Source organism: Eutrigla gurnardus (genome assembly GCF_963514095.1).
Source record: "Eutrigla gurnardus genome assembly, chromosome: 7".
In the NCBI taxonomy this organism is placed as follows: domain Eukaryota; kingdom Metazoa; phylum Chordata; class Actinopteri; order Perciformes; family Triglidae; genus Eutrigla; species Eutrigla gurnardus.
The window spans coordinates 8,864,605-8,888,060 of NC_139921.1; the positions used below are offsets into that span (position 1 = coordinate 8,864,605).

A 23,456-nucleotide genomic window follows, 5' to 3' on the forward strand; every position below is an offset into this window, starting at 1 on the left:
TGCTGTTTTGAACATGTTGTGAAGTCCCAGATACACTGTTCTGTCTGAGTTCTGTAATGGGAATTTTGGATGTTTGTACTTTATAATCAGAATATTTGTCAGGCCAGACGTCGATCCGCATCTCCTCATCTGACTGTTATGCTATGACGAAAATGAATGCCTGTTTGTAGATGATATGAACATGAGTGCCACATTGACATAAGATAATTTCAGGACTATGACGCCTGTGTTCTGTAAATCTTGACCTTGCCTGTACATCTTGTCTTTGTAAGATAGGACATGATCCGTCCTTTGGTTCCTCCTCCTTAAAAGGGAGATTGTTGTTGGACTCAGGGTCGTTCCTGCTGATTCTGAACCTTTGCATCAGAAGGCAGGGGTGAACAGTCCCTCCTCTGCAGATGAGAATACTTAGTGGAATAAACCTCGGAGAAAAAGCTGATCCTGGTTGTTGATCTTTATTGGGCAGATTCATTTTTCCACAACAGTTCATAACATCGTCATCAGAGGTGCTCGGCGTATTTCATCAAGCTGTATTCACTGTATCTAGCCAGAAACACATCAGCTGTTTATTGCATCAAAAAAAACGATGGTGAAATAACTGCAAGCAATCCGTTTTTAAAAATGCTTTTTTTCTGAATGGAGCTCGGATTGATCGTCTGTTCATTTCTTTGTATTGACTTTGTAAGCAACATTTGTCAAAAGGCATACATTGTCAGGACAGTCAAGCCCTGTGTTTTAAACATGCTGTCATATAACCAAACTGTTGGAGTGCACTGGCGGATGGTGCAAGTGGCTGCCATGACCACTGAGTTGAATCCTCCCGTTGGACTCTGCAGAGCCCACCCGTTAAGAATAAAAATATTTCAGTTCATAATAAAAATTTTGGTGGACCTACCGAGTCTGTTGCTGGATGTCCTTTCACTTTGATTTAAGTTGAATTAGGCTACACAATGGTTCATTGTGATTGGATAGAGGTTCAACATGTCAGACGCCATATATACAATACACCTGCAGTTGCCTATGCATGTATTATTACAGAACCTAAATATCTGGAGACCAAGAATATTAAATGGTAAATGGCCTCATTTACATAGCGCTTTTCTCCAGAGCAATATCAATGACTGACATTCACCCATTCACACACACATTCACACACTGACGGCGAGGTCAAGCACGCAGGGCGACAGCCAGCTCGTCAGGAGCAATTAGGGTGAGGTGTCTTGCTCAGGGACACCAGGCACTCAGCTAGGAGGAGCCGGGGATCGAACGAGCAATCTTGCGGTCACCAGCCAAGCTCTACCTCCTGGGCTAATGCCCCCCATATTATATTATATTCATTGCAAATCTGTCCAGCAGCAGTACAGTAAAAAAACACCACCTGACTGATTAACTGACAGAACCATCATGGGCCCTTCTTGTGGACTGAGCAACATATGATGTTTTTCTCTTCACTTCTGGTGTTTTTGATGCCTTTTGATAATATGTAAATTCACAGTCTTGGCTTTAAAACACACACACACACACACAGACCACATATTTTCATTGACATGCAAGTAGCTTCCGTCGCCCTCCTCTCTCAAGCGTCTGTCTGTCTGGTTTGAGTATCAGCCCATTCATGGTAAGCATCTCCCACAAGTCTTTGGAAGCTCACATTGTATCTGGAAGCTGGGAACGAGGACGGGAGGAGGACGTAGCTTGAAAAAAGTTTCTGTAATGGGATTTTTAATGTTGTGCCTGATCAAACGTTTAACATAATCAATGTTCAGTCAATTATTTAAATTACTACCAGCTTTTCAACGGTGAACTGTCTTAAAGTACAACTACTGCTCATTGTTTTTATGTCAGAAACTAGAGAAGGAGAAGTTCTGTGCTTCTTGTAGCCGGATAAAGGCATTTATGAGATAATGTGCGGGCTGGAAGAGGACCCAGGTCTCTCTCCTCAACATAAGTCTGCAGTTATTCCCGATGGAGGAACTGCTGACTTCAAATTAAAATAGCCAGCCCAGGAGAAACTTCACAATTGTTGTCCCCTCTATTAAGGAACTAGTTTAAATGATGTGCGCATCTGCCGTGAGACACACATTTGATTGGCTTCACACGCTCTCACGCCACACCCCCGATTTCTCATGCTGAAGTGTCCATCCGAGCAACAAAAAAAAAATGTTTTTTTTATCTGTTATCTAGGGCCAAGAGCATCTGGGTTTTCTTTAACATTAAGCATTTGTCACCACACCTAAGCCGTGAGAAAAACGTCAAGAGTCTCTACTGTGTTTTAGTGTAAGCAACTGGCACACACTCCTTCATCCAGCGTCTCTCCTTTCAACCAAGGGGCTGAGACACACACACACACATATACACACATTCACACACAAAGTCGTTAATTATGCAGAACTTTTCTCTGAGATTTTTTCACCATAAGAATGAGTCGACCCTCAAGAATCCGTGTGATGAGCAGCTACAAACAGAATCTCACATCTCGCATCAGAAATTAACTGATTCACACCTGAAATTAACTGATTCACACCTGAAATTAACTGATACACACCTGAAAGTGAAACTTAAATTGCTGCGAGTGGATTGACAGATGCACTGACTTCAGACTCGACAAAAGTCAGGGGGGTCCAAAGTTGTTATTTTAGTTAAAGTGGGTATATTGTGACTCCTCCATAAATTATTGCACATACACTTACAAATGTTATGCACAATTATCTCTGAATGACAAGGGATTAGAATTAGAACTACTAGAATGTTTCTTCAATACATTTCTCATATTTTCTTAATACTTTATTTCATTTTTAGTCATCAAAAACATGTTTAGACATTTGATGGAATGCACTTACATTTTAATACACAGAATTAAGAAAAGATAAAATGGAAAACACAGAACTTGGGAAATAATAAAAGCGGAATCTGGAAAAAATGAAAACGGATTTCATAGGGCCCTAGTTATCTTACCTGTTGAGCTTAGCTTGACAAACACACCCGTGATGGATTAGTTAAGCTTTCAGAGCCAGCGAGGGGGTGGAGCTCAGATCTCGAGCTGTATAGCCTACTCTTTGGTCGGAACTTAGTGTCTACTGTCAGAACGAGAGAAATCATCAAGAGCACACAGCTCTTAAGGACATTGAGCTGGCAAGAGAGGCGAGAAAGAAGAAATCGTTTAAATCCGGGGCTTTAAAATAACATTACCTTGCTTTTTTTTATTTAAATGTTTCTTGCATATCTGTTTAGTATTTGTTTACTTTATTTTTATACAGAAACCCAAAGTAAACATGCACGTCTTGTATCTTACTGTTGGGTCAATAGGTTCTATTTGTACACTCTGAGTTAGGCTAATACATTGAGAACCACTGATTAAACGGAATGAAAACATTTCTTTTGCTGTATAGTAATGATGCTGAATGGGCCAAACAAAAAATTGCCGTGTATGCGGCAACATTTTGGTTGGCCCCACCAAATTTCACTCCAAGATTTGTTGAAAAGTTGGCAGCCCTGTGACTGTAGGAAAAGTACGGATGAATATGCCTATGAAATAATCCATAAATACATGTGTCAATATAGTTTAATAAATGAAAAGATTGTTTTAAAAGGAAGTTTTTCCAAGGACTACTTTTATTGATTTGAGAGGACTTATGCCGCTGCTGTGATTCCATCGCAAGATGGTTCCTAGTTTATGTGTGTTCTTGTGTAAAGTAACAGTAGTTGTGAAGTACACGTATCAAATAGAGAGGTTAAGTCATGTCGGTGTGGGTTAACTTCGCTTCATACAATTTGCAGAATGGACTCATTGCAATTCCCTTGAAATAAGTTGACCGAGTTCCGTTCAGCAGATTCATATACTGTAAAAAAGAAGAAGTGACTTCAACTCAAAATTTCAAGGCAACTGTCTGCACAGGACTCTTGGGTTTTGATGTCATCTCAAACTTTTACGTTTTGGAAAAACGGCACACCGTTGTGCCAACGTAATTATTACAGTAGTACCCACTTAATTATTACAGGTGTGCCAACCTAATTATTACAGTTGCACCCACTTAATTATTACAGCTATAGCAACCTATTTCTTACAGTTGTGGCTACTTAGTTATAACAGTAGTACTAACTTAATTATTACAGTAGTACTAAATTGTCACAGCTGTACCAACATAGTTATTACAGTTGAGACAACTACGGTTTATTGGTTCGGATACCTTGTCTGTCATTGGGCGAAGGCAGGGTACACCCTGGACAGGACGCCAGTCTATCACAGGGCTGACATGTAGATACAGACAACCATTCACACTGACATTCACACCTATGGGCAATTTAGAGTCACCAATGAACCTATCCCCATCCTGCATGTCTTTGGACTGTGGGAGGAAGCCGGAGAACCCAGAGAGAACCCACGCTTACACGGGGAGAACATGCAAACTCCACACAGAAGGAGCCCGGGCCGACCCGGGAATCGAACCCGGGATCCTCTCACTGTGAGGCGACCGTGCAGCCCTTATATTGAATCAGTCATGTGTAAAAACGGGGGAAAAAAAGGAAATCCTATTAAAAATTACACAAATGGACAATAAACGGGATTTTGCATTGAACATTTTCCTTGTTTATTTTTCACCACAATGGTAATAAACAGCTTTAAAACTTAACATTAACAGCCCTTGTCTTCATCCAAATCAAATAAACCATGAGAAGTAAATTCAAATTAAATGTCAGTACCTGTTCACTGAGAAAATGTACTTGTAATAATAATAATAAAAACATACATAAAATAATTCAGGCAGACATGTAGGGCTGTTTTGCATCAGATGCATGCAGAACGAACAATATTTCTGCAATAGTTTTGAGATGAATACAAAATGCAATGCTACCTCACTGTAGCTTTGGTCATATACATGACCACTTCACATAACTGACCCCACACAAGCTTCCCATCTACAGTATGCTGTGTGTGAGTGAGTGAGTGAGTGAGTGAGTGAGTGAGTGAGTGAGTGAGTGAGTGAATGAGCGTGTGTAAGTGAGTGTGTGTGAGCGTGACCGAGTGAGTGTGTGTGTGTGTGAGAGAGTGAGGGTGTGTGTCTGTATCTTAACGGTTGAATACTGAAAACATGTACTTCTTAAGTACAACACAAGTGCACACCATCATAAAGGCAGCCATATTTTGTAAATGTAATCCGATTCAAAAATTAAGCTCCGGTGTCAAGAGAAAAAAAGACACGTCTCAGAGACCAGGGGGAGCTCCAACAAACTCCAAATGTAGGCCAGGTTAAAAAAAAAAAACGCTGCTTCCTGCGCGCCTGAGCATGCTATCATGGTCAAAGTGAGGGAGAGATTGAAAAGGACCACGCTTTTGCCTCATTTGTTTCGCTGTTCTCCAAAATCATAGCTTGTCGTTTATTTTCCATATCAACATAGCGACAGAGCTCTCAAGCTGATAACATGTTGCTGAAATTTGCTGGGAAAATATCCTCCTGCACAAGCATTACATTGGCTAGGATAGGATAGTTAACACGTTTTACGGTTAGCTCAGCAACTAATTTCAGTCGGTCACATAAAACTCCATCTTAAGCACATTTCCACAAACAATCCCAACAAACGCCGAAATTCGAAATGCTGTTGAGCTTCAAGTGTTGTAACTTACCTTTTCGATGAGAATTGCAACTGCAATGTTGGCAAGGGCACAAGATGGTGGATGAAAAATTTCCAACGAGGCGAGAATAATCCCTGAGAAAATGGCTGGGAAACCCGGTGCTGCCCTTGTGCACTTAAATAACCCAAATCAGCATGCGCAGATTAGTTGACCCGCCCTCAAGTAGGATTCGATTCTTATTTGTTTGTTTCGCCAACTCAGTTTATGAATTGAGCTCAACTTTTAATCAGCAACGTTTGGAAGTAAGTTGAAACAGCTAAAATAATCAGTTTGAAGTGCAACTTGTAGTTTTATATTCACTTAATATAAAAATCATTTTAAGACCAGCAATTTCAAGTTATTGTTTTTACAGTGTATTGTCGGATGTATGGGCCGTGACCACGGCTTCAAAAATGTTAATTTAGTTTCTTTTTTATTTTTCAATGTCAACTTTGCTCTGCTGTTTCCTAAATAAATCACTACTTTGAAAAGTCATGTGACTAAAGCACCCATCAAATATCTGAGAAAATGGCAGAAAGTAAATGCAGCGTGGTGCTACTTTTCACCTGTAGATAAAAGTACAGCAAATGCAGTGTAACGTAAGTTCTTTTGGCATTTCAAAACAATACAGTATTTCTGTGACACATTTTTTTTTAACCTGTGTGGCATAAATATTTTTATTTCATTGTAATAATTTGCTTTTGTATTAAATGTATGGGCAATATGTGTTATATAGTCTAATTACCACAATCTTGAAACATCACCATTTAAAAAAAAAACCTAGCAACGAAACGCATTGTGTCAAATTAGAAAGTTTGGTATCGCTCATCCCTATCAGGAACACTGCACCTGGTGCCAGTACTTCCTTCATAGTTGAGAACTTTATTTTGAAACCTGGATCGATGAGGAACTTGCCGAGACATCTCTCTATTTAAGGATTGGGCTTATCACAGAATAAAAAAAGGAAACAGCCAAGTCATTAACTTAATTTATTCCACTCGTGTGTTTCTGAAGAGCTTTTGCCCCGTGCTCGTCTCTTTCGCGTTTTCAAGCTCTCCACCATTAAAAGTCTACTCCTGCCTGTGTGTCACTGTAACATATTCCCGAGGACAGCTGCCAATGACGGAGGATTTCGGAGGTGGAGCCCTCATTATAAATAATCTCAAAATTGCCCCACACCTGTCAGCCAGATTCACAACTTTCCCCGAGGGGATAATGATAGCCTTGGAAACTGATAAATGTGCAGGGTGTAATCAGGGCCGCCAACTCACCCAGGCTGGTCTATTCTGGGAGGTGCAAAGGAGCCTGGGATGGGGGCCTTGACAGAGCTCAGGTGGATAAATAAAGAGAGGATCCTCTATAACCTTGCCTAGCCTCCACCCCTCTCCTCATACTATGAAGACATTCAGGCAGACAGGCTGGATTCTTTTCAGGGTGAGATGCCGTGTGAGTCGGTGGGTGGAACAGCTTCTGATGGACTCTTCAGAATATTGTTCTTGTCAGGGTAGAGAGTCCTCTGAAACGGCATTTAGAGTAGCTTGGGACAGTAAAAGTGTAAAGTGAAGCCCATACTAATGAAAATCTCTCAGGTGGATCGACAGCTTCTAGGAGAGAAGTAACTTGTAATTTCATGCCTTTTACATTTTGCCAGAGATTCAGACTAAAGCCAGTTGTATGTGTCCTTGTGTGTATTGCTATTCAACAGTCCTGATGAACACTCATTGACGTAGAAAGGATTGAGGATGAAAATATTGATTATTTTCAGTAAATTTAGTCCATAAAATTGAAAGAAAAAATGCCCATGACAATTTCCAAGAGTCCAAGGTAATGTCTTCAGATTCCTTGTTTATCCAACCAACAGTCCAAAACCCAAATATTCAAATTACAATTATGTAAAAGAGAGAAAGGCCCAGATGACACTGACATGCGTCACAACAGAAGCAGCTGCTTCAAAAGCACAGTCAGCCAAAACAGTTAAAAAAAGTTTATAATAATTAAAAAACACTAATAGACACTTTTTGTCTGTCTTTTTGTCTATTTTCTGTTCCTCCCACACCTACCCGCATCAAAACGGGAAGGAATTGATGTAGCAACGCTCGCCTCTTGCTCCATTTGATTGATTGCCTGGGCCAAGTGTGACATTGACTAGCAGTGTGCATCCACGCCTGGTGCTAAAAAGTTAAGAATATTAACTTGTAGGCGTGTCTAAAAACTGTGTGGGCATTTTTGCTTGAAAAATTAAACTGTCAACTGGGGTGCCCTTGTAGCCTCAGCCTTCTGTAGTGTGGTAGTGATGGTAGTGAGGCTGTCCTAGGTTTCATGACGCCCTGGGCGAACCTCACCTCCAGCGCCCCCCCCCCGCCCCCCACATACACACACACACACAAATGGACCCCCTGCCCCCCTGTTCAGACCAGACGGTAATTCTCTGTGACGGTCGACAAGCGCTTCTGCTCATCTGTTGTTCATTCAGAGCTATTTTTTTTTATCATAACCTCATAAAATAAATATGCCATGTTTCTGTAACCAAAAAGTTTGTACACTTCTTCTATTTATCCGTTCAGAGAGAGAGAGAGAGAGAGAGACACACACAGACAGACAGAGAGAGTGTGTATGGTAGTAGACAGTGTAGATATACAGTTGAAATACATATATTTGTTTATCTACTCTTCACATGTATTTTCTCTTCCTGTTTCCCAGTGCGAGTTTAGATACACAAATATCGCATTTGTCAATTGCGGTATTTTATTTTGAAAATTGACCGGATTGTCTCGTGTTTCTTTGTGTGATTTCCTGCCAGAATTGACACGATCGCTCGCGACACGCGCAAAAAATAGAGCAGATGCCGAAACGATCGCTTCACGGCGCGGGGCGGCCACGACTATTCGCGGCGCTTCCGCGGCTGTGAACCAGTCTCTCTCAGCATCAGCAGACGCACCTTTTTTTTTGTGCGGGCGCTCATGCCGGGCCCGCCCCCCTCCCTCTTGCCGACCTCTGCAGTCGCAAGTTGATCCCCCGCCGCCCCCCTCCCTCTTGCCTCTTCTGACACACACACATAACCTGTATGACTCTGACTCTCAGCAGCAAGTTGACGTGAGGGCACCCAAGCGCCCACTCCACCAACTTTGACATGGAAATGAGCGGCGGTAGTATAGAGATATGGCGACAGTTTTTTTATTTTTTTATTTATTTTTTATTTTTTATTTATTTTTTTTGGAGGGCGCTCGCTCGTGCGCCCTCACATAGATTGCGCCCTGGGCGGTTGCCCACATTGCCCATAGCAAAAACCGGCCCTGGCTGACGTCATCGGCCCGCCCCTCGAGCCTGACTTCTTTCCCTGCGACGTCTCCTAACAACAACAATAATGGCGGCCTCCGTGCTCGTAGCAGATATTCTGCTCGTCTGTACGACGGCGTATCAGGGCCACTGTATGAAAAAAAAACGGAGCCGAGAGAGGGGGCGATATTCCGGGAAAAAAGTTGCAGATATGCTACTTTATTACGATGCTAACAAACAACTGCTAGCTAACTTCCCATAAATGTAGCCATTCATTTGTCTAATTAATCCATCCCAACGTGTGACAACGCCTCTTCAAGGTCCTGGTGACGACTGTTGATGTTTATTGTTGGTTTTATTTATACGGGCCAAATTGTCATCTTATGGTTGTTTATTGATCGGGTGGTCGGGCGGAGATTAGCCGTAACTCTCACGTGTTGCAATGGCAAACATCCGGTCAAGCTCCGTCTCTTCTTCTGCGTTTTTGTAGCAGAAACAGCGCCGCATAAGGGCCTAGAATATGTACTACAGCGCGCTGAGTCGTTTTCAGTGGATTCGTCTGGACGCGGATTTTCTTGAAACGACGCCAAGGCAAAACGGAGAAAAAAAGTTTGTTTTGCTTCGTGTGGACAGGACATGAGACCATAAACTCATTAATTAATCAAGTAGGGTCATTAACTTATTTTTGCAAAGTAGAGTATAGAGAATGCCAGTTAAAGGCACTATAGTTTTGACACCTTGTCATGATGAGCTTGTTGTCAGAATGTAATAGGATGACAGATAGGATAGAATAGGTGAGTGTGACGCCCACCTGCTGTTACCATTCTCTAATGATCCTTGTTTCAGCAGCCTTCATCCTGGTGTGGTCTGTCTGCCCAAACAACATCTTTTATATTCTCTACTCTTTGTTTGCTCACTTTTAACCTCTGTCCTCCTCTATCTCCCCATCTCTCCCTCACTGTTATCAGAGTAGCTGCAGACTGAAGCTGTGGTCTGGCCTCGCTGAAGTTTAACTCTTCTAATCTGCAGCCGGAATCTGAAGATGAGCTAGATCTACCCCCTCTTATCACATGGCTCAAATTCCACTTTCCTGTGAGTCAGTGTGTGTGTGTGTGCGTGTGTGTGTGTGTGTGTTTGTGACAGTGATAGACTGCATGAGTTGAGTGAGTATGAGTTCAGCTCTTGTGTGTGGAGTGTACAGGGATTAATAGATTCCAAGGTGGCACAGGCTGCCTTCAGTCTTATAAATGTTTAAGTGTCCACATTTATCTACTGCTGGCTGTAAGTCTGGTTTTCCTATGCAATAATAACGTGCAAGGCTGCAAGGCTACACAGCACATCAGACCTGCCTGCTTTAAACTCACAGTGGTCGTAACTAAAGTGTTAAAAAACAATAGCACAAAAGCATAAGTCCTTTCCTTGAACTGGGCTCTGACTGACTTCAGGTCTTAAACCAAATTGAAGCCCACTTAGCAAGGAGTTTTCTCGCCCACAAAGTATCATGAACCCGCTTAGACCGACAGTCAGTCCTCTATTCAAATGTTTAACACAGGTTAAATGTAGTGATTAACAGAAATCGTTAAACTTCATCAACTTAATAATTTTGATTTTTTTCTCTGTTTCCCTATGATCACATGGAAAAACATAATAATGATAGTAAGCAATCAGTCAGTAATCAGAGAACCTAGCCTCCTATAGCCGATTAAATGTATAATATTCATCATTTAAAGTTATATGAAAGTTGGCTATGGGGCAAAAATAAAGTCACATACAACGTGGGTCATCAGACAAGGAGCACTGACCAAGCTGCTTTATTGAGTGTAAGAAAAGGGTTGATGGGGCAGAACAGAATTGAAATCTGTTTGGTTTTGGATTATGGGTAATTGGGTAAAGTTAAACTCAAGATAAGATGGAAGTTATTGTACTAAATGCCCAACCTCTTCCCAAATCATTGTCTCAAGATATAGTTTAAATTGAGGGGATTGCCATTGCCTCAACCACTACTGTAAGAAACCTTGGTCTGTCCTTTAACTCACACATTAAACAAATTACAAGGACAGCCTTCTTTCACCTGCATAACATTACTAAAACCAGGCCCATCCTTTCTCAAAATGATGCAGAAAAACAAGTCCATGCATTTCTTACCTCATGGCTGGATTATTGCAATTCCTTATTATCAGGCTGTTTCAATAAATCCCTTTAAACTCTGAGTGTTCTGACTTTAACGAGAAAAAAGGATCACATTTCTCCTGTATTGGCTTCTCTGCACTGGCTCCAGAATAGAATTTAAAATTCACCTAGAAAGCTCTTAATGGTCAGGCACCATCATGGGCCATATTTTGCTAAATTCTCTTTTCCATGGTTTTCTAACAGTAATGTGTGTCCCTCTAAATCCCATCTAAACGTGGCCTGTGCCTGCCACTATGGACTATTACTGTTAATATTAATATTACTGTTACTATTACTCCCAACACCAAATGCAGATGGAACACAAGAGCCTGGTCTGCTTGAGATTTCTGCCTAAAAGTCTGTTAAGGCAGTTTTTTCTCATTACTGTTGAAATTGAAAATTCAAATTTACTTTCTTTGTGATAGGACACTATAAATAAAATGTAATTGAATTCCTTGGTCCAAGTTACAGCGACGAAGTGTCTATTTGTTTGAGCTCTACTTCTTTTTCCTGATTGACTTCTTCTCCATCAGCAATCACTGGCATACGATTCAGACTGAGCACAAGGCGAGGTGTAGAGGTGCATATAAAGTTGGATGCAATTCACCCTGCATGGCCTGAGTCGAGGCATCCGCTTGAGGCAAAATGTTTGAGTTGAATGACAAAGTTGCCCACATTTAGAGGTCAGGAACAAAAAGAGCGAGCAGTTAAATAGAGAGAAGGAGGTAAAGAGCTATCATACAATCACACAAACATTCAATGTTACGTCTATGCAGTTGGTGCATTGGTTGTTTCAGAGCCAAATTGATTTCTGTTCAAGTAAAGATGGAATGAAAGATGAAAAGCAACCGATGAAAGGGACCTATGGGAGGTGTGTGTGAAGCCACAGTCCTCTGTAGCTCTGTATCAACATCCTAACCCCACCTACAAATTAGTGGTCCAATCAAATGCAAAGGATTTTTTTTTTTTAATCCCTCTTGTAACTTTACACTGGTCAAATATTCTGTTTCTATATCAAAACATGGACGATAACGACTGTCGCACTGGTGTAAATAAAATAATTATTGCTTATAAAGGGTCGGCCTGGCACTGGCATCATGGCCTGTCCATTTAGCATTAGCAGTAGTACTACAGTAGTGAGTGAGGTGAATCTACCTATAGTGAAACACAGATTGATGGTTGGCTGCATGCCAGAGAGTATGTTGTGATTCAATGGATACATCTTTATTTTTTGGATTCATTTTGACATTTGAGATAATTACGGAGCACCGCTCCATTCGCTGTGTGTGTGTGTGTGTGTATTGCATGCAATGTTTATGTAGGTTATTATTACGAATGCATTTTAGTATGACGATTCTCTGAAGCTTCCAACATTTCAATACAGCTCTCTAAATTATAAGTTATATTTACAACCAGAGGGTTGAGGGTGTGTGTGTGCATCTGTGTGTCATACAAATTCCATTTATAAGTGGGGCGTGATGCTGTGAAACAAATTAGATTCAGCTTATTAATGTTATAATACTGCTAATTATTTTATACAGTGATGGGAAAACGAGCCAAATATTACTGTGACATTGGTAAAGGCTGCTGGCAAGTGTATCTTAGCACTCTTGTTGTGGTGCAGTCAGGAAATAAAACTGTCTGTAAAAGTATTAATTTCATTTTATTATTATATGTTCCATGAGTTTGTTAAAAACCTGGATTGCAGGCCTTCATTGTGAACAAAGAATGGCACTGTCAAATCTTGACATAAATACTTCACAAAGCCACCTTAATGCACCTAGGCTCTTATTGACCACACTTTTGTGTTGTGAGTCATCCACAAAGTCAAAAAACGTGGATTTGTCATTGTGCTTCAGCCCGCTTGTGCGTGGGTGGGTGTATGCGTGTTCGGATGCACTCAGAGTTCATAAACTTCTCCCTCTGTCCACTACACGTGTTTGTCAGGCTGACACCAGCGGAGTGAACAGAGCAGCAATCAGGACACTTCACCACAGGGTCCAACCACAATCCACAGGAGAGGACACCTTTGCTGCTGCCAACACTCTACAAGGTTGCAACTGCATCAAGCAGTAGAATTGTCAATTACACTCTAATGCAGTGAGTTGTTTTACAAGCACAGACAGCTATTACAATGGCAGGCGGTTGAAACGTCAGTAAAATGTACAATATGCAACAATAAAAATAAAAAAACAACAATGTATAAACTGAATGAATCCTTCTCATTGATCACTTATGACCCACTAGTGTCATGATCCGCATCTGTCTGTTAAGTTTACCGTTTTTGTCCTGTCTTCGGTGTTGTCTCGTCTTTTATTTTGAAGTAACTGTGTTCCCTCTCGTTTCAGGCATATTTACTTCCTGCCCCTCTATTCCCGCCGTCTGTGATGTCCGGCCCTCTTCCTGATTGTGTCACTTGTTCCCATTACCTCGTGTGTGTATATATATTGTCAGCGTCTCCCCTTGTCCTGTGCCAGTTCGTTATGTCCCGTCATTTCAACCAGCGTTTTTGTTCCCTTGTTACCTCGTTCACGACTCCTGCTGACGGTTTGTTTCGTTGTCACTTTGTTCATAGATCCTTTTGCTTGTTTGTTACTTTGTTAGGTCAGCCTTGTTTAGTTTCCCCCTCATTGCTCTTTTCTAGCTTAGCCCTCTTATTTGGTACTTTGTATTTAGCTTCGTTCCCTCTGTAAATAGTTTAGACATAGATCCCTTGTTCCTGTCAATATAGTGTTAGCCAGATTAGGCCAGTGTTATTCTGTTTTCTTTCCTCCCTCCCTTTTGGAGGCGCTTTTGTTAATACCGTATTTTGTAGCTTCTGCTTCCCTTTGTTTTTTTTGTGAAATAAATTCTATTGATTTGAAACTTTTCTGAGTTGTGCGATTGGGTCCTTGCCTTGCCGGCCTCAGGTCGTTACAACTAGAGGTGTTTGCTGGTGTTGGCCGAGGTGTCTGCTGTCTGCAGAGACTGTCCCCTGTCCGAATTTTCTCATGGCTTATTATTTTTGCTCCGTTTGGGACTCTTCTGGGCATCCATTTTGATGCCCCAGCCAATAAGCAGGGAGTGCAACCCGTTGTCATTCCCAAATCAATCACAGTTGCTTTGTCATACCGAAGCTCACAGCTCTGACACAGATAGAGCGAGCCGACAGGCCACAGCAGGATTCAGCTGCTTTCATTAAAAAAATCCAGCACCTTCACCTGCCGTGAAACAATCAGAAAATACAGTTTTAGCCTTCTGATTTATGGCTTTGTTCTCACGTCGGCCCCTCTGTTCATTCCGTCTCTAGCTTGCTTGAACACTACTGATGTCTCCATCTCTCTCTTGCTAATTGAGCAGGAGAGCAGGGACCAAGATTGAATGCAACCAATAATATATTGTCACTGTCGCATCCGTTCTGTCCTCAGTCCAACATGAGAGGACAAAGAAGTAGAGCCATGGGTTTGTCTGTGATACATCCTGTAGTCTGTGTATATTTAAATAGTTTGCTTATTGGATTAATCCAAAGAAGTCCCCTTTGGATTAAATCAAATAAAAACTATGAAATGCATACAGACCATACAGTCCTGTATAGTGCCACAGTGAACACCATAGAATTAGAATAGGATTAGAACGTTTGAACGACATTGAGTACAAGAGAAAATGGCGATTGTAGTTAGTTGTTATGGTGACAACACAAGTCAGTGGGGCTGGAAAGTGTTTCCACAGCTCACTGGGAAGAGAGGGGACGCAGCTCCAGAGATGGATGGCTGGTTTACATAGCTAGGTAGCTGGTTAGCTAGGCATCTTGGTGGAGGAACCGGTAGACCTAGCACTACCGCTGTTGGTCACCCAGCTGCTTGGCTCATTATCTGTAACATTAGCATTAAATAATAACGGTGTTCTGAAGGTTTGCATATGTTCATATTGTTGTCCCTTTAATTGCATATAAGGGCAAATATAGTTCATACTTGCAGGGATTAAACGTTTATTTTATTTGTTGTGTAAAATCATACTGTACTAATTGATTTTACGTTAATGGGGTATTGTATTACTCATTTCTTTTGTATGCCCTTTTATTATGTCAGTTTGGTCCATGCAACAAGTTTGGGCATGGTGTGTATTTGTTTGTAATGAGACCTATCTGCGCGGAGTGATTTAGTCTACCGGTGATACGGGCACTCGCGCAGTCAATTAATCAGTCACGCGTAGTCGGCCACTCGCGAAGTGTTTTTTGCTAGCAACCTGCAGTTGGAAACCGCACGGTGCGGACGTAAATTCGAGAATTATAGCAAATTAGAATATTCGTGTGTTTCGTGCTGTCGGCAGCCCGGTGTATCGGCAGACGGAGGTGCGTTTGCCGTCCGTTCGCCCGCTAGTGTTTCTTGTGGGGAAGAGCGCTATCCAGGAGCACGCGCTCGCGGCCCAGTCGCCAGAGGGACCCAGGAAGAGGCTGGTCTCCCTCGATCCAGACGAGGTTCGTGAGGCGGGTTCAAACCCCCCTACCAGGCAGCACCGCCGATCTTCACCCCATCTACAAGGGAGGTGTCCCCCCTCTATCCGGCAGTTTCGACTCACCCCCTTCCCCCCCCCCCACTCCACGTGCACCAACGATCCAGCGGCGCCGCACTACGAGCACGAGGACATTCGTTAGGCCCACCGAGGGGCCTCAGGTCGGACTGTCTGTGTGTGTGCGGGCTGTGTGATTGGGTTAAAGGGAGGGTACAGCATTGGGGAGGTAGAGTGTGAGTGTGTATCGAAGTGTTTATATGGCAATGTGTTTAATGTGTATCTCTAGGGCAGTTTATTGTCTGTATTAAATTGTTAAACGTAGCTTTTGGTCTCCTCTCACTCTTAGTTAAATACGTACACAGGTATTATATTATTTGGTTATAAATTCCTTGAGTCAGATTACATCCCTTTGGTAATTATACAGTCCTTTATATGCTCCGGTACTTTCTTCAGTACAAACGGAATAAGGCGATATTGATCAAATTTTTATGTAATCGAATCATTAAAAAAAACAAGCAGTATCGTGACGGGCCCTCGCTCATATGCAGTCACGGAGTGCCTGCGGTCACATGGCAGTGTTGTGGATGCTACCTGTGCTGTGGCTGCCTCTTGTGGCGCAAGTTGAGACACAAGCGATTGACATTCAAAGCCAACTATCTCCGACTGCTGTCTGAGGTGTGTGCTAAGTGTGGAGTAGATCAGACAATGAATAAAATGATTTGCAGGTGTGGAAAGTTTAATGAGTGTTGATCTGGTGTTAAACAGTGACGGAGGTCACATCTTCTCCATGCCTTCCTGACATCTCTCTGAGTCCCCTTAGTGTTTCTCCATCCCCTCCCCCACTATTTACAGTCACAGAGCTGATACGCAGGTGGTTAAAACATTTTCTTTGCCCACTTTATGTTGACTTTAGGCCGTGGGTCCATCTCCACATGGGCTATCTAGGAAACAATATTTTGTGCGTGTACGCCCAACCTAGAGGGGGGGCTGTTACTCAGAAAAAGGCAATTAGGTGGCGCTCTGACTGTGAGACAATATTGCAGTGCAGATGTGTTCAGGACGGGACTCTTATCAAGTATGAATTTTTTGGAGCAGATCGGAGAAGAAACGCTGAAGTTATAACAGCTTTATTGCTTTTGGCGAAGGTTCAAAATAGTAGCCCAGTCACGGCGTATGTCAACATAGGTTTCGAGTTTTGTGATGATTGGCCCAAAGTGTATGGAGTTGTGCTAATTGCATTTTGGTGCCACGACCCTCTTATGTTTATTGGCCAATATCTTCTGAATCAAACCATATTTTCAAAACCTTTTTGGACCATGACCCTAACTAGCTGTAACGAGTATGCACACCACATTTCGTTCAAATCGGATCAACGGTGTCGGAGAAATGCGCAACATCCAGTTTTTCATCAAATCTAAAATGGCGGAAAATTTCGGGAGGTGGACTTTGGTACTCCACAAAGATTTTTTGTAGAGGACACTTGTCTGCACATGTGTGGCGGGGCTGGCGAATGACCACGCTAGGTGGCGCTAGCAAGCAACTTTTTCGTGGCCGAATGCCAAACCGCTACCATATCCAAATTTTGTGTAATTTCTGCGCACACACTGATTTTTTTTTTTTATGTTGAGTCCTCCAAAACGCGAGTTACTTTCGCATAAGAATAATAAACATTTGAATAACAATAGGGCTTCGCAGCGGCACTCTGGCCCTAATTACATCCACAGAGCTTTTAGAAAGGTGCAGAATCAAAGTATCAATTCTCATGAAAAACATTTTTTGATTGTGAATTAATCATTTTAAAAATATTGTAGGCCCGTAATTAATATTTTCTTTACCTCTGTGTAGATGTGTGGCTGCGGCTTCTAGCAAGGCTTGTGTGCCAATAGATGGCTGAGTTTGACGGTAAGCGTGCGGCATTTCGGTACCAGTCCCAAGTGCTAAGTGACAAATGGAGGAGCAAGACCAGAGTGAACATTGGTTCAGCGTTTGATCGCCGGAGTCAGCTGAAGGAGTTTCAAGGACTGAAAAGCCTTCTTGACCTGTAAGATATCGTTAAAGCTAGCTTTTAGCTAACACGAACACTGGCAACCCATTGAGGGCGCACGCGCTTCGAGCAATAGCTGTGTTGTGACATGAATGCAATGGAAGGGGGGAGTGCGAGTGTGACATCTAGTGGCTGAATGCTATCGATGTTGTCAATAGCACCTTTAAGTTGTTAACCTTAACTCATTTGGTCTGCCTCTGTATGCTTCGTAATGTTACTACTCCACTGATAGTTGGAAAACCTCACCTCTCTCAAGTTGGTTTGTTTTATACAAAAACTACGGTCACAATGACATCGGTATACTTAAAAATGGCTGCCGCTCTGACCATCCTGTTACTTTGATTTGAATTAGAATGACTCTTCTATTCCTATTTTATTTCTACGTATGCATAGCTTGTCATGATTAATGACATTTTCTGACAAGTTTCAAAAAAGTTTGCTGTTTTGTCTGACCCACCCAGCCCCGCCCCACCCGCCTGGCTCATCAGCATGCTGACATGGTCTGCCTCTTAATGCCCCCTTATTTGGACCCAAGGTTAGCTCTCTGACATTTCAAGCTGATTAAGAATTTGCCTGGGCCGTAACCTTTGCGTGGCGTGAATCTGGCTGTCATTGCATTACTGCTTCCATTATCATGCAGTCAGATCCAATCTCACCTGGAGCTCGGGGCCCTTCCTGGGAAGGCAGCTAAAAGCGCATTAATGTATGTGGGGGATCATTTGAATGAAGCTCAGACCCACAGATAGGGCTGAGGTGGGGTGTTTAGCCTGGGCCAAATCAAATCAGTGTCGTTGAAAAAAATCCTACTTTCTGGCTGAATTACATCTCATTTAGCTTAGAGGAAAGACTGAGTGCTGATACCGTAAATTACAAATACTGGAGAAAGTCTGGATTCATCTCCTGCTGAGAGAAGCAGGCATATAGTTTAAATGGACAAATGATTATATTTTTATTATAAATATTACCCTGCCTTCGCCCAATGACAGCTGGGATCGGCTCCAGCCCCCCGGTGACCCTAAATACAGGATAAGCGGTAGAAAATGGATGGATATAAATATTACATGGTTAATTTGATGTGTCTGTATTTTATGATAAAACAATTACAAACAATGTCAAATAGAAATAGAAAACACAATCAACAATGAGCCATGGATCCTCCCTTGTTAGAAAACACTGACCAAACCGGTCTCTTGAGTTATATTTTATTTCATAAAAAAGGGGACCAGGCAGTGAAAAAAAAGCCCTAATCATATAATGGTTTGCAGCTCCAGGAGTAGATAAAAAGAGATGACAGCGGGAGAAGCGCAAGTTTGAACCATGCCGCTCTGAAATGTAAACTGTGCTCGGGGATTCTGCCCTGTGACACCAAGAAAGTTCTTTCTTTCAGGACATCTGTGACCTCGCCCTCTCTCCCAGAGTCCTCGTCTGCCTTTGATTTAGATCCAACACAGCTCCCCTGGTGCCTCTCCACTGCCTCTGAGCTGAAACTAAGGAAGGCTGGAATTCAAAGTTGTGGGTAATTACCCCCAAAAATGCACAGAATTATCATTTTAATCATAAACAAATTGTTGCTAGCCCTTCAAGATGGTTACTCTGATATAAATGTACAAATCAAAAAGGCAGTCCAACAAATGAGCTGATTTACAAACTATCCCCTGCATTTTTGCTTTGTTGAGAGAAAGATATGCAACTGTAACTCATAACTTTTTTAGATTTGTGTATTGATTAAATTAACAAAATGTAATTAATGTTTACTCTTGAGTTTCTATGTTGTTGCATTTTAACCTTGAACAGAGCCACATGGGCCATTTTCCCCTGGTTCCAGTCATCATGACTCTAGGCCAGAGACATTGACATCACCCTTTGGTTGCTGGATTATAGTTTATGAGGATGCAAGTTTAAGTCAAGGTGGCTTCACTTTTCAGAACCGGAGGTTGCCGCTTGGTACTTAACACACCGATATGTGACCTCAGGAAGAAGGCAAAAAATAAGCATATTTCCATGATATTTACAAAAAACACCAAATTACACCATTCAAATTGGATTCCTTTTAGCAAAAGAATCTCTAAAAGAAAGTGTGACTATCACTACTTTTGAGTTCACAAAGCGGCTCAGATAGACAAACACCCAAAGACATCAATCAGTCGGTGTCTGGGTCGCAGGAAAGGAGCTAAATCAGATCATCGAGCAGAAGGAACAACCTGGAATGTTTAGATAACATTTTCTAAACACAAATTGCAAAGAGGATCAGCAAAGAGGAACAGCTGTGGCAGGTGGCAGCTAACCAAGAGGGATATATGGAGGACACAAGAGAACTGCTGCTAAACACCACAGAAATACACTCTCCAAAATAACTACAGAGTGGAAATAACCCCTATTTGACTGGATCTCAATCAAAATGTACTCAGCTTCACAAAGGTGAAGGCAAGACCCATGAACAAAACATCAAACAAAAAAACAAAAACACGAAAGCTTAAATACTAAAGCAACATGCATTGTAAGATCCATCCTTCCATCCATCCATTGTCTACTGCTTATCCTGTATTCAGGGTCGGGGGGGCTGGAGCCGATCCCAGCTGTCACTGGGGGCAAAGGCAGGGAACACCCTGGACAGGACGCAGTCTATTGCAGGGCTGACATGCAGAGACAGACAACCATTCACACTTACGGTCATCAATCAACCTATCCCCATCTTGCATGTCTTTGGACTTAGGGAGGAACCCGGAGAGAACATGCAAACTCCACACAGAAGGAACCCTAATCGGTAATCAAACCCGAGACCCTCTCGCTGTGAGGCGAAAGTGCTACCCACTACACCACCGTGCAACATTGTAAGATCATCCAGGATAAATATAATATAAACTAGATTGATATTGATTAATAATTTACGTGCTAGGAGAGGTGAAAGAAAATATGAGAATGTTTCACGAGCTCAAGAGAATGCTAGTCCAGCGCGGTGTCATTCCCAGGGCGTTGATAACCTACATTTTGTCACATACCGACACAATTCTTTAGCGTCTATATGACGCACCGCGCTTTCAAGTAAAATAAACCCATCCACAGCAAAATACCTGATGCTCAGAGGAGCTGCTACCGAAGTCAGATGACATAGAGCAAAAAGGTTTGCGTAGTGGAGGTTGAAAGGGTTAGGCTGTTCCTGTCTTGTTACGGTTCTGTGTTTTGTCACTCAGGGTGGTTTTTGTATTGTGTTTTCTGGTTCTGGGTTGGGCACGGTGTCTTTCCCTGCAGGGCTGCTGCGGCTGTAGGCGTGGTCGTTGCCTCTTCTGGTCGCTGACGAGGCACACCTGCAACCACTCACCGTAATCAACTCCCCATATAAACCCAGGTTGGATCACCACTTCCTCGCCAGATTATTCCATTTCGGTGGTAGAGATGGTCACTTCCCTCTCACTCTCTTGCGGTACCATTTTGGATTACCTGCTACAGTCTCTCTCTCCTCCTCCTTTTCTCGTCTGCCTCGCCAACCTGCTCCTGGATTTGCCTGCAGCCACCAGCTTTGCACATTTTTTAACTTTGGCTGTGTTCGAAATGCCATACTAACGTCCTACTCGTACTCAGTTGTGACGTAAATTTGAGTACGTAGTGCGTTCACATACAATAGTATGTGAATTTGTGTACGCGAGAAATGCCCGGATGTATACTCCATTGGCAAGAATTTCTGAGTATACAGCGGACCTTGCTAAATCTACTCAACTTCCCCAAAATGCATTGCGGCTCGTCTGACTTCTGAAAAGTTTTGGATAATGGCGGACGACTGCGGTGATTCTGGCGACAGCCCGACACAAACCGCGTACACGTGTAAGTATACTGTAACATGACTTTTATGTTTCCAGCTGACTTTTAAATCGTATTGATAATGAACGTTACTTTATTGTTGTTGGAATTGTACGTTAACGTTACGAATTGAAGGTCCTGCCAGCCGGCTAGCCTACTGACGGTAATTTACCATAGAGGTTAGCGAGCGTAACCGAAGCGGCAAATGTGCCGTTTTTACCGACGTTAACTAATAATATAGTGCTTATGTTAAACCGTGGTTATATATTTACTAACGGTGATTAATAACGCCGTGCACCGTTGTCCGTTAAAGGGACGGATGCAGACACCGAGCGCCTCATTCAGTGGAGGGAACGATGAGGAGACGTTCACCGGCAGGAGGAATGCTGCTCTGAGAGGCTTCACTTAAGAAAATGTGGTTTAAATGTTATAATTCTCATATGCAGGGCTTAACTACTGGTGCATATTTAGCTTCTCAATGATATAAGGTTGAACACCAGCGTATATAGATGGGAGATGTCCTGCTCTCCTGAGATGTCTACCTGAAACGTTCTGTTGAACAGCAAGAAATCATCAATGTGCTGTAACACTTTTCTACGTGCTGTTCTTCATGTAGGATGTTTATTGAAGAACATTAGATGGAGGGAAGGTGGAGCCGGATGAGCTAAGAAGAAGTGGGAGAACATGAAGCAGAAATACAAGGTGAGTTGGAAGCAGTTTAAAGTATTGAACTCTACATGCTTGATGTGAAGCATAAAATAAACCAGATATAGTTGTCTTTCTTATTAATAATCAGGCAAAGTCAGTGCTGGGTAATATCTACAATGTGTTAAAACATCAGAGTCCATTAAGTTGGTCCCATGTGGAACAGTATTACAGTACATATTACAATATATGACTAGCGGTGAATAGTTGATCTAAACAATGATTATGAGAAGTGTTAGTATGAACTGAAGGTGTCAGCACTGAGGGAGGAGAGGTCACTGCTGCACACTGGAAGTGTTTGTTGTCATGGATGAGGTGATGGAGCAAAGACCTGCTATTACTCCACTACACCCCATCTCCTCAGCCATGATGCCAACCACTGCAGCAGGGTCTCTCCTCCAGAGCAGGAGGGAAATAGACCTGCAGGCCTAAAACATGAGTCAACAATCATATATATTCAGATATTTATTATTTAGATTTGTACACAGCCTAATCGTAAAACATTAAACAGGAAACATTTCTCTGTAAGAACTTATACTGTGTGGTATTACTTATAAACTGCACTACTGATAAACACAAATAAAACCTCAACAATAATCGTGTTCTTGCAACACAGGGATCCGGACATTTGGAGCAGACACTGCAGCTACGAGCCTCTGAGGATATCCCAGGACTGCTGGAGTGGCTCGTTGACTTCGTCGCTGTCATCCCCATCACCACCGTGGAACTATGGACATGGAACCCATCTGTTCTGTTAGTAAGCAGTGGACGAGGTTCTCCGTGGAACGCCTTGAAAGACAGAAGTCCTTCCTTAAATCCCCCTTCCTGAAGTAGAGGCCCATCGAGGGAACATGAGGATTGACCTGCAGTACTGCCGTCTGGCACCAACCTGTAACAGAAAACATCAGATATTACATTTATTCTGAATGCTTTCCTATTCATTTGTTGATAAACTACTTATTTCTTCTTATCATACACGTATTGCAACCTGTGTATATATAACATGGATTATTTGTCTAATAAATTATTCACTAATATCCCACTTGCTTGTACTTGTTTATTTTTATCACACCAAACTCATACATGATATTATTAAAACCACTTATATTAGCCTACATGTAGCCTACATTTGTTTATGCATGCAGATGCACATCTATTGATAATCAAATGATAAAGGAACGTATTTAAACCAGATAAGTCATTACTTACTTCAGAGGGAAATCCAAATTCCATGCATGTGAATAATGTAGCTCCTCTGACGGACAGATTGTCTCCGTGGTGAAGGTTGCTGGTGTTCCGCGGTCAGAGGTATAATACGATCTATGAACGGACGAATAATGATCGATAAAAGCTGCTTAACAGTCG

At 42.2% G+C, this 23,456-nt stretch overlaps 1 long non-coding RNA gene across 1 annotated transcript; it reads left to right on the forward strand.

The window, feature by feature from the left end:
* The first annotated feature begins 21,298 nt into the window (after positions 1 to 21,298).
* LOC311015614 lies at positions 21,299 to 22,906 on the forward strand. Its single transcript, XR_014597376.1, has 4 exons — positions 21,299 to 21,410; positions 21,700 to 21,804; positions 22,003 to 22,088; positions 22,708 to 22,906. It is a non-coding gene; the product is annotated as an uncharacterized lncRNA (long non-coding RNA).
* The last annotated feature ends 550 nt before the right edge of the window (positions 22,907 to 23,456 follow it).